The following is an 11,365-nucleotide window of genomic DNA, read 5'->3' on the forward strand; positions in this document are numbered from 1 at the left end:
TTAAGTTTTCTTCATCTTCAGGACAGAGGAATTTATGCTTCGCGGTTTCTTGGTCAAGTCGTTTCCTGGACAAGCTGCATGTTTTTTTCTTCAAGAGAGAGAAAAAAGAGAGCCTGGTGAGGGAACGACTGTTTATAGCTGCTATAACGTAAGTGAGAACAGGAACTAACTTGTTTAGAGACACCTGATGCATTAAATGTAACCATAAACAGATAAAAAGTATGTGTCATTCTTAAATAACTCCACTTCATCGCACCACCCTGCTGTCAATTATTTAACTATAATAGCATGTTCTATTCCTTACTTATAGGAAAATAATCAACAGTATAACCCATCAATATCACACTAGCAAGAGCCTGGGTATGCAGTCGAATGCTGATATTGACTTAATTTACAATAAAAAATAAAACTGTCTTCACTTTAACTGAATATAATTCAGAGTAGTGTATGCTACATTTTATTTCTATTCTTTTTCTGACAGAAAATGGGAGTGAACATTGTAACTGTGGATCAAATCCCATAAAACATTACAACACTAAGAGCAAATATGGACATCAGAGAACGCTTTCATTCTTTTGGGCTATTTACAGTATGACTCCATGCTACACTATACTCTGCTATTTTAATTATAGTTATAATTACAATAGCTTTTAACTCCTGTCCCTTACACTCTTTCTTTGCAGTTGCATTGTGAGGACATATGGGGGCACTCCGACATCACAGTCCAACCTGGTGTGTGTGTGTGTGTGTGTGTGTGTATTCATCTCTGTGGGTGTGTGTGGGTGTGAATGTGGTGGAACACGGAATGCCGGGAATGGCCTTGTAGTAATCCGATCACTCTTTAGAAACTTTTTTAGCATGACTCCCACCAGGTCTGCCTGAACTTCCTACGAGAGAATTCTCTCTTCGGCCTCGTCCTCTTTCCATCCTGCTTTAATAAAGAGGAGCACGAGGAACCGTAAAGCTTCTTATCAGAGCCGGCCATGTTTCTGATCCATTTGGGCCGGAGATATGATACAGGGCCTGGGAGACATGCCTGGATTGTTGTGCTAGATGCTAATATGCTACATATAAACCCTTTCTCTTTATGGTCATGCAGATGAAACACACACCACGAGCCTGAGTCTAAATCCTAAAGCCTGGGAGAAATGGAGGAGTTTGTAATGGATTACAAACAGGATGTGAAGGATTTTTTTTTAAGAGTAGAGGCACTATAAATAACTTACAACATTAATAAAGTGTTATAACTACACCTTACCTTCAAATATAATCATTAATTACTTTAAAAATTGTACTTTTTTTGCATTAATGTGTGAAACCATTTAATATCTCATGCCCAAATTTCCATAATAGGTTATGAAAAATGTATTTTGGTGTCACTCAACCCTGTTACATGAAAACATTCACCCCAGATTCATCCAGGAAGTTGCATCATGTGAATTTCCTGATGAGGTCACTTTGAAAGTACAGCCCTGTTACACAAATTATAGACTGAAAGTAAATTATTACTTAAAAAAACAGTTAGGTAAATCTTTAGAAAGTCCTTATTGCCCTCATGTCATTAGCATGGATGCTAGATAAATTTACTGTGTATTTGCTAATTTTATGCTAAAAAACCTCTCAGCCATGTTACTTAAGAGCAAAATGCAGCTATTTTCAGAAAATAGACCTTGTTAAAAAAATGTTGCCTGAGATGGCTTAACATATTTTTTTTAGAATGGCTTCTTAGATTCAATGTCAAAAAATATATTAAAAAAAGAAATTTTTTAAGAGTTACAAGTGCTAATCATGGAATCAGCCTTTACACACGAACTGGGAACAGAACCACATGAACTTTCAGAGCGACAGAGAGAACCAGATCTGTTATGCATCATCTTTGGTAATAAGATTAAAGACGGAAAATGAGGTACGGTGTGTATGACTGGGATGGAAAGAGAGATGGAGATTTTAGGTTCTAGGTTCTGAGGGTGTTAGAGATATTTCTTCATTAACAATATGTTCACATTTAACTCACACACCTTCATTCTTTTCCTCTCATCCTTCCATAGAGTTATCAAATTAACACTGACAACATTGAGTGCTTGACACTGTTAGCTAGAAACCAGAAAGACACACACACACTCGCACACACACACACGTTATTTTCCCTCATTGTAGTCAGTGTTAACACTGGAGGATATGCGCCTGCTCCAGCTCAACTATGCACATCTGTTCTCAATCAAACTCCCACACACTCGAGCACTGTGTATCCATAGTCCTGTCTGTGACTCATACCCTGCATTCCTGTGTGTGTGTGTGTGTGTGAGAGAGAGAGAGAGAGAGAGAGAGAGAGAAAACACTTAATCTGTGCAGTACATGTTCATATTTGAACACTTTTTGTACACACTCAGAATCACACATGTATAAGTACACATAATTCTGATTTTAAGATAAACTAGGTCATAGTGTTGTGAGTATTTTTTGTCTTGTGGTAATTTTAGTCTCCACTGACAGAAGGAAATCCTGCAGTGTATTTACTTTCCTCTTAAACTGTTAAAGCCCCCTCCGTCCCCATAATTTCCTCTGACACATCAGGATTCAGGAAACAGAAACAATGTGTTCCATGGCCAAACAAAAATATACCAAAAACACATTTTCATATATAATCCAAACCAATACCAGAGATATTGCATTCCTAACAGATGTATCAAATTAGGAATAAAACACTTGTGTCGTGCTATTATAGGAAATTAATCAGTGATGGGGTGACGTGATAATACAGAGTCAGATAGAATTGGATTATTTTCCCATGACAGTATGTCCCTGATTTTTTCTTCCTCTTATACCATAGCAATTTGCTAATTATGATTTTTAAAAAATTTAATATGCTTTTTAAGTGTCTAGATAAGATGGTTAAAACACTATGGTGAAGTTTTGTACAGAGATGTTTATTTATCATTTATGGAAGGAGTCTCCAGTGCCATTGCTTTGTAACAGTCAGAGGAGGACTTCAGACCCGAGGAGTTTACTATCTGCAGTAACATGAGAAGCTACATATACATAATGATTTCATTCATAAGATAAATACATTCATAACATGTTATAATACATTCTTACTGCATTCTTAACCATGTACGTTGTCACACAGCAGCTTTATAGAACTCTATCTGTAGATTACAGTTTATAGCATTGTTCATAATGCATTTATTAATTGTTAAAAGAACGTATTATCACTAGTGCTTATAACACATTATATTATTGCCATTATATCTTCTCATAACGCATTAGGCAGTGGTGATATAATCTGTTATAGACACTACTTATAATGCATCATTTTAATGATTCATAATGCATAGCTATAAAGTGTAATGCGTTTTCATAAAGAATTACAACAATGTGTATAATGCCTTATGAATGCATCATAACATGATAAAAACCTTCAGGATTTTGATGGAAACCATTACAAAAAATGTTCTTATTGGATGCTTCTGCTTTTCTCCCCTTGTCAGTTTTCTTTGTTCAGTTGTAGTTCTGTCCTCCTGCCTGCAGACGTCAGTGTTGCTGAGTGGAAGGCGAGCTGCATACGTCATCACTCTGCGCCGGTGTTCGTTAATTGAGGTCAGGTTGCAGTAGCGGACTCTGTCCTGTTGGAGTCAGTGTTGCTGATGTTGTAGATCGTAGTTTTGGTGCTTTTGTCTCTCAGGCAGATGGTGATGCTGCAGGAGAGCTGAGAAACACCACGCTGTGTGATATTAACTCTCACTGTTCTGTGCTCTTTACACACCCCAAACACACACACACACACACACACACACATGACGATATAATGGTCAAAACTCGTGTCTTTTTAACCCTCAACGTTTTTAGTTACGTCATTGTAATAAGTTGCTTTTTATAAAAAAAAAAAAAAAAATCCAAACTTTCTGTTTAATGTAGATAGTACACTTAAACAATTTAAGCCAAATATCTTTCATGATGGATTTAAAAATATATATATAATCATTAAATAAATTGCCAGTAATTACAATATGAATATTTATTATCGTTCTTTTATTATGGTTTTCTATTATATATTGGTTATTTTTATTGTTTTAATTTATATTATAGTAATATTTTTAAAAATATATTTGTATTAATTATTTTTTATTTTAAATTATTTTAATACATTTTTTAAATAATGTAATGCCTGGAGATTAACCTCCACAGTGTTATATAATATATATTTATGCATTTTTTTTTAGGAATAACCTAGAATGACTTTTGTCATTGGTCTCATGTTGAAAGGTGAAGGTGACAAGACGTGGTTCTGAATCATAGTGATTTTTAAACATAGCTCTTATTAAATAGCTTCCATTTGTTAATAAACAATATGTCAATATCCTAATATATATCATTAATATATCAATCTATCATTTAGAGAGTATGTATGAGATAGTGAAGGAGATTAGTGTATCTCAGTAAATAAATCTGTAATCAGGACAGACCAGAGGCAAGGCAAGAGTGTGAGGAAGTAAGAGAGTGTGTGAATGCACTGAGAGTGTGTGAATGCACTGGAAAGCACAGATGAATGTTAAATAAATGATGAACCTTGACCACATGGTGGTATTTGTGAGCTGAGCTCTGATACACTCAGAGTGATCTCATGTGGAAGATACCATCTTTTGAGTTTAGCAGGGGGAGCCATGTGAAAGTGTGTCAGCAGGATGGGAAGTGTGTCAGAGAAACGGCGAAGAAGCTGAGAGAGGAATTTGATGTCACATGATGCATTTTTACAGGATGGCGGCCATGTTGGATATATATATATATATATATATATATATATATATATATATATATATATATATATATATATATGTGAACATTGGTGGATTTAAACATTAGACTGTTCACATAATCATATTTATGGCCTGATTATCTGCACCTTCTTTACAACCAGATCAGACAAGTGTGTATGAGTTAGGAATTAGGAATTACTATAATCCAGTGATTTGATATGGCTTATTCTATCATGTTTTCCTTTGGTCCATTCTTGACACCCCCCCCCCCTTTTACAGCTGGAGAAAATGTTATCACTAGAAATTATATTATTAGAGAATATTTATTTCTTGTTATTTTGAAATATGTTTATCTCAGAAGCTTGCAGTATGAAAATAAACACCTGTAGACATTGTGTTCTATGAGATTTAGATATAGTTTATGTCTGTCAGAAATTATTTAAAAATGGTGATATTGATTACCTCAAACATTAATATTTTAGAGACAGCAGGGAAAAAAGGAAGAAAGACACTGAAGTATGATTTAAAAAAAAAAAATGAAGTCTGGTTAATTAAGTCTGGTTCTCCAAACTGTAGGAAATAATTTAGACTGTCGATATGAGGCAGGAGTAGATTTCTTCCAAAAAGGAGAAAAGTTCTCTAGCCCTAAAAAAAAAAAAAAGTTCTAAGTCAAAAAAGGAGAAATAAGGAAATAAGGGACAGGGTTCTAAAGGGATTACCAGTTCAGAGGAAATTTTTTAAAATATAGTTAATATTATACAATTGTCTATACTGGATGTCCCAAAGGCCTCCATACATATGGAAATTAACACTGTTTAGCAAAATAGTTAGCAAAACTTTTAATACTTTGTTTATGATTATATTTTTTTCAGAAAGCCTTTAAGAATGGCTTTGACAAAAGAAGAAGGTATTGAAATCCTTCTTATGGCTGGATCGGGAAGCTTTTGCAAGGTTGCGATGGACTTGAACAGGAAACATGGAAGGACATCACACACAACACTCTTGCCAAACTTAGTAACAAATTCAAAAAGACTTGAAATGTTTTGGACTGACTGAGAAGTGGACGTCCAACAACATCCACTGACGAAGACACAACTGACATGGTGCTGGAAAACAGAGTCCCCTATGTTTGGAGACTTTTGGGACACTCTGTAGATCTACACAAGAGATTAGGGCTGGACAAAAATCACACTGGAGTATAGCATCATATAGCCTTCTACTGTATTTCAAATAAAATAAAAAAAGAAAGCTCCAGGATATGAGCCAGGATATGACAGAATGCATCCTTCCTAATGACAAGCAATGGCAGTTTGCGCTACTGCTGTGTGAAAGTGTGCAGCATGTCGCAGTGTGTGAGAGTACACTGTGTGTGTGTGTCACAATGTGTGAGAGTACACTGTGTGGGTGTGTGTGTGTGGGGTTTCAGAGCTGTGTCAGCATGTTCAACAACAGCTCCATCATTGCTCAGTGTGAGAACACAGCTCACACGTTGTCTGTGAACTGAAGACATTTCATTGCGAACTTCACTACTGATTCATTTTATACAGAAATTGAGAGAAGGGAAACACTATACAAATATAAAAAAGAGGACAAGTCCCTGGTCTCATATCATATCATATCATATCATATGATTGATTGATAACATACTGGTGCACATTTCGTGCTTAGCTACCATATTTAAAGCTAATGACTCCAAAATGGGGAGAAATTTCTACTACACTGTGATAAATGAGAGCCAGCAAGCAGTCAGGGAGTGAGAAAGTCTGAGCTAATACTATAATAGGAGGAACAATGATTCAGGAGTCACAAAGTGTTATCTTTTATCTAGGTGAACTTGTAAGATATTTATTTGTTCTCTAATTGTGTGGCTAACAAGTGTATAATAGTCATACGTGGAATTTGTATCATTAGCCAGTTATTTTAGCTGAACAGATAATGAGTTTGTATTTCTGTGTATTATTCTCTGGGATTTGTGTCATTAGCTAGTGCATTAACTATATCTAACTGGAGATGGCTAAATCTAGGTTTTTCTTTGTGACAGTCTGGAAAATACAAATCAGATTACAAAATACAGATAATGAGACACATAGAGAACACCGGAGATGGCAAAATTCCAAAATCGTACATCCTGCAGCTTGTTAAAGGGGTCAGTTTGCAGTGTAGGAACATGGATACAGCAATGCCAAGGTCATCTGTCTAGTACAGTGCCATCTGTGATCTCTCTCTCTCTCTCTTTTCCGTATGTCGCTCCTTCATGATGTACTCGCTAATCGCTGTGCTCTTGCTTATGGTTCATCTTTCTAACTCGTTTAGACAAAAGGCCTGATGTAGGGACTGCACCTAATCATGAGCCAGATTACTGTCTTTATCTGATTAGCAGAGCAGCTAAATGACAATGTGAAGAGTCTGGCACTGAGGCTGAAGTGAAGCAGGCCTTAATCACTTCCAAACTGTTAGCACATAACCTTCAGTATGATGCAATCATGTTCTCTAGAGTTCTAATTTCTAGTGAAATCTGATTTCTAGTGTTCATTCTTTTTAAATTTAGCTAGACTTCCCAGAAAACATCCATGCTCCTTTAGGAACACAAAGTTACTCTTACCACCCCTAGCCCTTTTTAATTTACTAAAGAACAACATCTATAGGTACATTTGATTCTGTGAAAGAAGTTAGTTCCTTTTCTTACTTATGTTACAGCAGCTATAAACAGTTGTTCTCTCACAGGCCTCTCTTTTTTTCTCCCTCTACTAAAGACAGTATATAAAAAAACTGCTTGTCATGTGCTCATGTCCTGAAGATGTCATAAAAAGTTATAGCTTTACCTCTGAGCATTACAAAGCGCTGACACTGGAGACTCCTTCCATAAATGTTCTCCTTATATAAAACATCTCCTTACAGAAAACTTAAGGATTATAAAATTAATCAACACCTTCTGACCAATCAGAATCCAGAAACAGAATTCTAAACATGGAACAGTGCTGTGCTATAATGTGTTCACGTTGGAATATATGTAGAGTGCCAGTTTTTTTTCCATTTCACTTTGGTCTGGCCTACTTCCTCCCTCACCGCAATGCAGACCTCGGAAAAGTTTCCTGCTCGTCTCACTTTATACTGGGTCACTGGTGCAGAAATCAATTAAGGTTATTTTTTCCCCTCTTTTATTCCCTGCTGCTGTTTTGCCTGAAAGACTCTCAGAGGAATAGAGTGATAATGAAACTTTAAGTGTGGCAGCAGCTGTAGTCGGATTGAGACTTTTTTTTTGTTTGTTTTTATGTGAACCAAGTGCTTTAGATGACACTAGACATGTCCTGATCATCAAGTCTGTGATATTTGTAAGGAATAAAACACTGTGTGATGCTATTATAGGAAAATGATCAGTGAAGTTTTTAAAATACAGATTTTTAAAATCTGTATTATTATTATTATTATTATTATTATTATTATTATTATTATTATACAACATATAACTGTTGAATTTCTGTTATTGTCGTTTCTATGGAAACAGCTCATTCACAGGACTTCACAGGACTTTTTTTTTTTTTAAATGTGTAATTGTTGATGTGATGAATTTTTCTGTAAGGAGATGTTTATTTAACATTTAGGGAAGGAGTCTCCAGTGTCAGCACTTTGTAACAGTCAGAGGTAAAGCTGTAACAGGAACATTTTCTGGATAGTTTAAGCTTTGCAGTTTCCCAGTAAGGTGACAAGCTGCATTTTTTGGCCTATTAACATCAAGAGAAGGGAAAAAGAGAGCGGTGAGGTAACGACTGTTTATAGCTGCTAACATAAGTGAGAACTCGTTTTGTGGATGTTCCACGACAGTAACTGTAGCTATGAATGAATAAAAAGTATGACATTGTTTTTAATAAATTTAAAAATTGTTACTGTTGGCAAATTGCTGTGGTATAAGAGGAACGAAACACGTCTGTGCTGTTATAGGAAACTTCAGTGTGGTTACAGTAACTGTGCTTCATTACACCAACAAATCGATGATTATTTTCCTATAACATCACCACACAGTGTGTTCTATTATATATAAGGTGAATTAAAATGATATAAAAATTTACCACATGAGCACATATAAAGCTAAACACATGAGGTTCATGTAAATTAAAAGTGTAGAAAAACATAAGTAAGAATAATGAAAAGTCTAGTCAGTTGGAACAATCACTAAATGTCTAGCAGAGAAATATTGTTAGATATTGTTGTTATTCACTTTTTAAAAGTTTCATTTTAATGCCGTTTAGCATTACAGTGTTCAGGCACCTCTATGAAAAACATACACTGAGTGTTTTGCTCAGGGTTTGTGCTGTGAGAACAGATGGAGCATTAGAGGACATGGGTCTGGGCTTTACTACACAATACACACACACATACTCACACACACCACACACACACACACACACACACACAAATCCAGTGCACTTAAGAGGACACTCAGGTGTTTCCGTCACTTTGCACTCACATGATGCCATCACAGCCTTGTCCACGTCTGGTGACTGTGTATTATTGTTTCAGGATTGCAGTGTACATTATTAACACTAGCGGGCAGCACGCCCTTTTGTCCTTTTTCTTCCTTCTGCTTTCCGTTTTCCTCTACACAAAAGGAGCTTGGGTTTGTCAAAGGAGCACTCTGGTGTGTATTCAGGGGTGTGTGCTTTTTATCTTCACTACCAACCAGCAAATCCGATTAAAACCCCTCCTACGCAATACAGACAGTAAACACGTGGTTGTCATTATAAGCACAGCATTACACTTTTATACTCTTTGTCACTGAGAAATTAGATGTTCATACTGAATGCTTAGATTGAGTAGTTAAATCATGTCACATGCACAGGAAGACTCTGTCTGACCTACATAACCCAACATGGCCGCCACACAGCGACGTATATGAATACTGAATACTGCATTTCCCCCTCCCTTCCTTTCTGCATTTCTTTCCTCATAGATCTGTAAGATCTATACGACCTATATAATATTGTTTATTTAATTTTTTTTTTCATATGATAGAGGTAGAATCTCCCTCAGAAAATGGATCATGCTTTTTTGCTGATTTTCACTCCATATTGATCAAATGCATGCTGACATTCTAAGCTTCATGCGGTGATCTGTGTCAGCAGTGTACTGCTGACAGCAGGAGGGTTTTCTACCCTAATGTTGTGAGTCTGGGAGTGGCAGAAGCTGACTGAAGTGTGTGTGTGTGTGTGTGTGTTTCTCTGCAGGGGTGAGTTCCTGTTTAATCCCACAGTGCTGATCTAACAGCAGATCAGAGCCAGAGCTCACTCTTTGTCTCAGCAGCCTGTATGGTATAAGGATGATGACTGCTTTTGTGTTTGAGCATTCAGCCATCTTATATACGCTCTTGACAACAAGCCAATGTTCCATATGCTCCACACATATACTCTAGATTATTGATACAATAATGACTGGAATATTAATGAGGACTGGCACAAATAACAACACAGAATTTAAACAATTCATTCATGAGAGTCAGAGCCTGTCCTGGAAACACTGAATACACCTTGGATGAGACTCTGGTGCGTTTCATGGCACCATGCACACATTCACATCTGGGGCAATTTAACATAACCAGTACACCTACTGGCATGTTTTTGGGAAATGGGAGGAAGCCAGAGACCCCAGAGGAAACCCACACAAACCCATGTGCAACTTGGATGTGTCTCATCCAAGGTGTATTCAGTAACCTGAGCTCAGAATCGAACTGGGGACCCTGACGATGTTAGGTGGCAATGCTACAAGTTGTGCTGCCCACTCTATTCTCTTCTGAAAATATTTTGGCAGAAACAGGCCATGAAATCCTCTGCTCTTTTTACTTCTCAGTGTGAAGAAATTGTTTAATTAAGATAACAAACTTGATGATAACATGAAACAATAACAGATGTTATCCAGTTGAATTGATCATGATTGGTCATCAGGTGTCAATTAATTTTCTATAACAGCAGCTCTGTCAGTAGTGCAGCTGCAAATATCAGATTTATATTAATGCACTTGTACAAATATGTTATCGTTTCTATAGTAACAGCTCAGTCACAGATGCTCCACATAATTTCAGTCAAATAATCAATACATGTCTAATAAAAATGTGTTGTTATTCAACAAAGAAAAAAATGTGTAATTATTTATATGGTGAAATTTTCTCCGTTTATGGAAGGAGTCTCCAGTGTCAGAGCTTTGCAACAATCAGAGGTAAGGCTGTAAGTCAACAGAAAACAGTTTCAGGTGTTGGCCTGTGCTCTCTGAGCTTTCTTGCCCTAAGTCCATTTCTCCTTCCAAACTTGGGCCTTGGAATTCTCTACTTGATTACTGTTCGCTGGTTGTGTGTTGGTCGTAGCACCTGCTTGCTCTTGGCATGGAGTTCTTTGGTTAATGTTTCAAACTTTTGGCCCATGGCCGATGTTGAAGAGGTTCACTCTTCTCTGGACCTTTAACATGTTCACACTAATTGCCACTTGGTGCCATGGAGAACCTGTACTCACTCTATGTGGAGTTTCATGTTGTTCTGGAGTTCCACTGCATGCTGTTCATGATGGTGGCATTGCAGAAATGCGGATTATGTTTGGCATGTTGGCAGATTATGGTTGGCCATCAAA

Source organism: Pangasianodon hypophthalmus, chromosome 17 (assembly GCF_027358585.1).
Source record: "Pangasianodon hypophthalmus isolate fPanHyp1 chromosome 17, fPanHyp1.pri, whole genome shotgun sequence".
Taxonomy (NCBI): Eukaryota; Metazoa; Chordata; class Actinopteri; order Siluriformes; family Pangasiidae; genus Pangasianodon; species Pangasianodon hypophthalmus.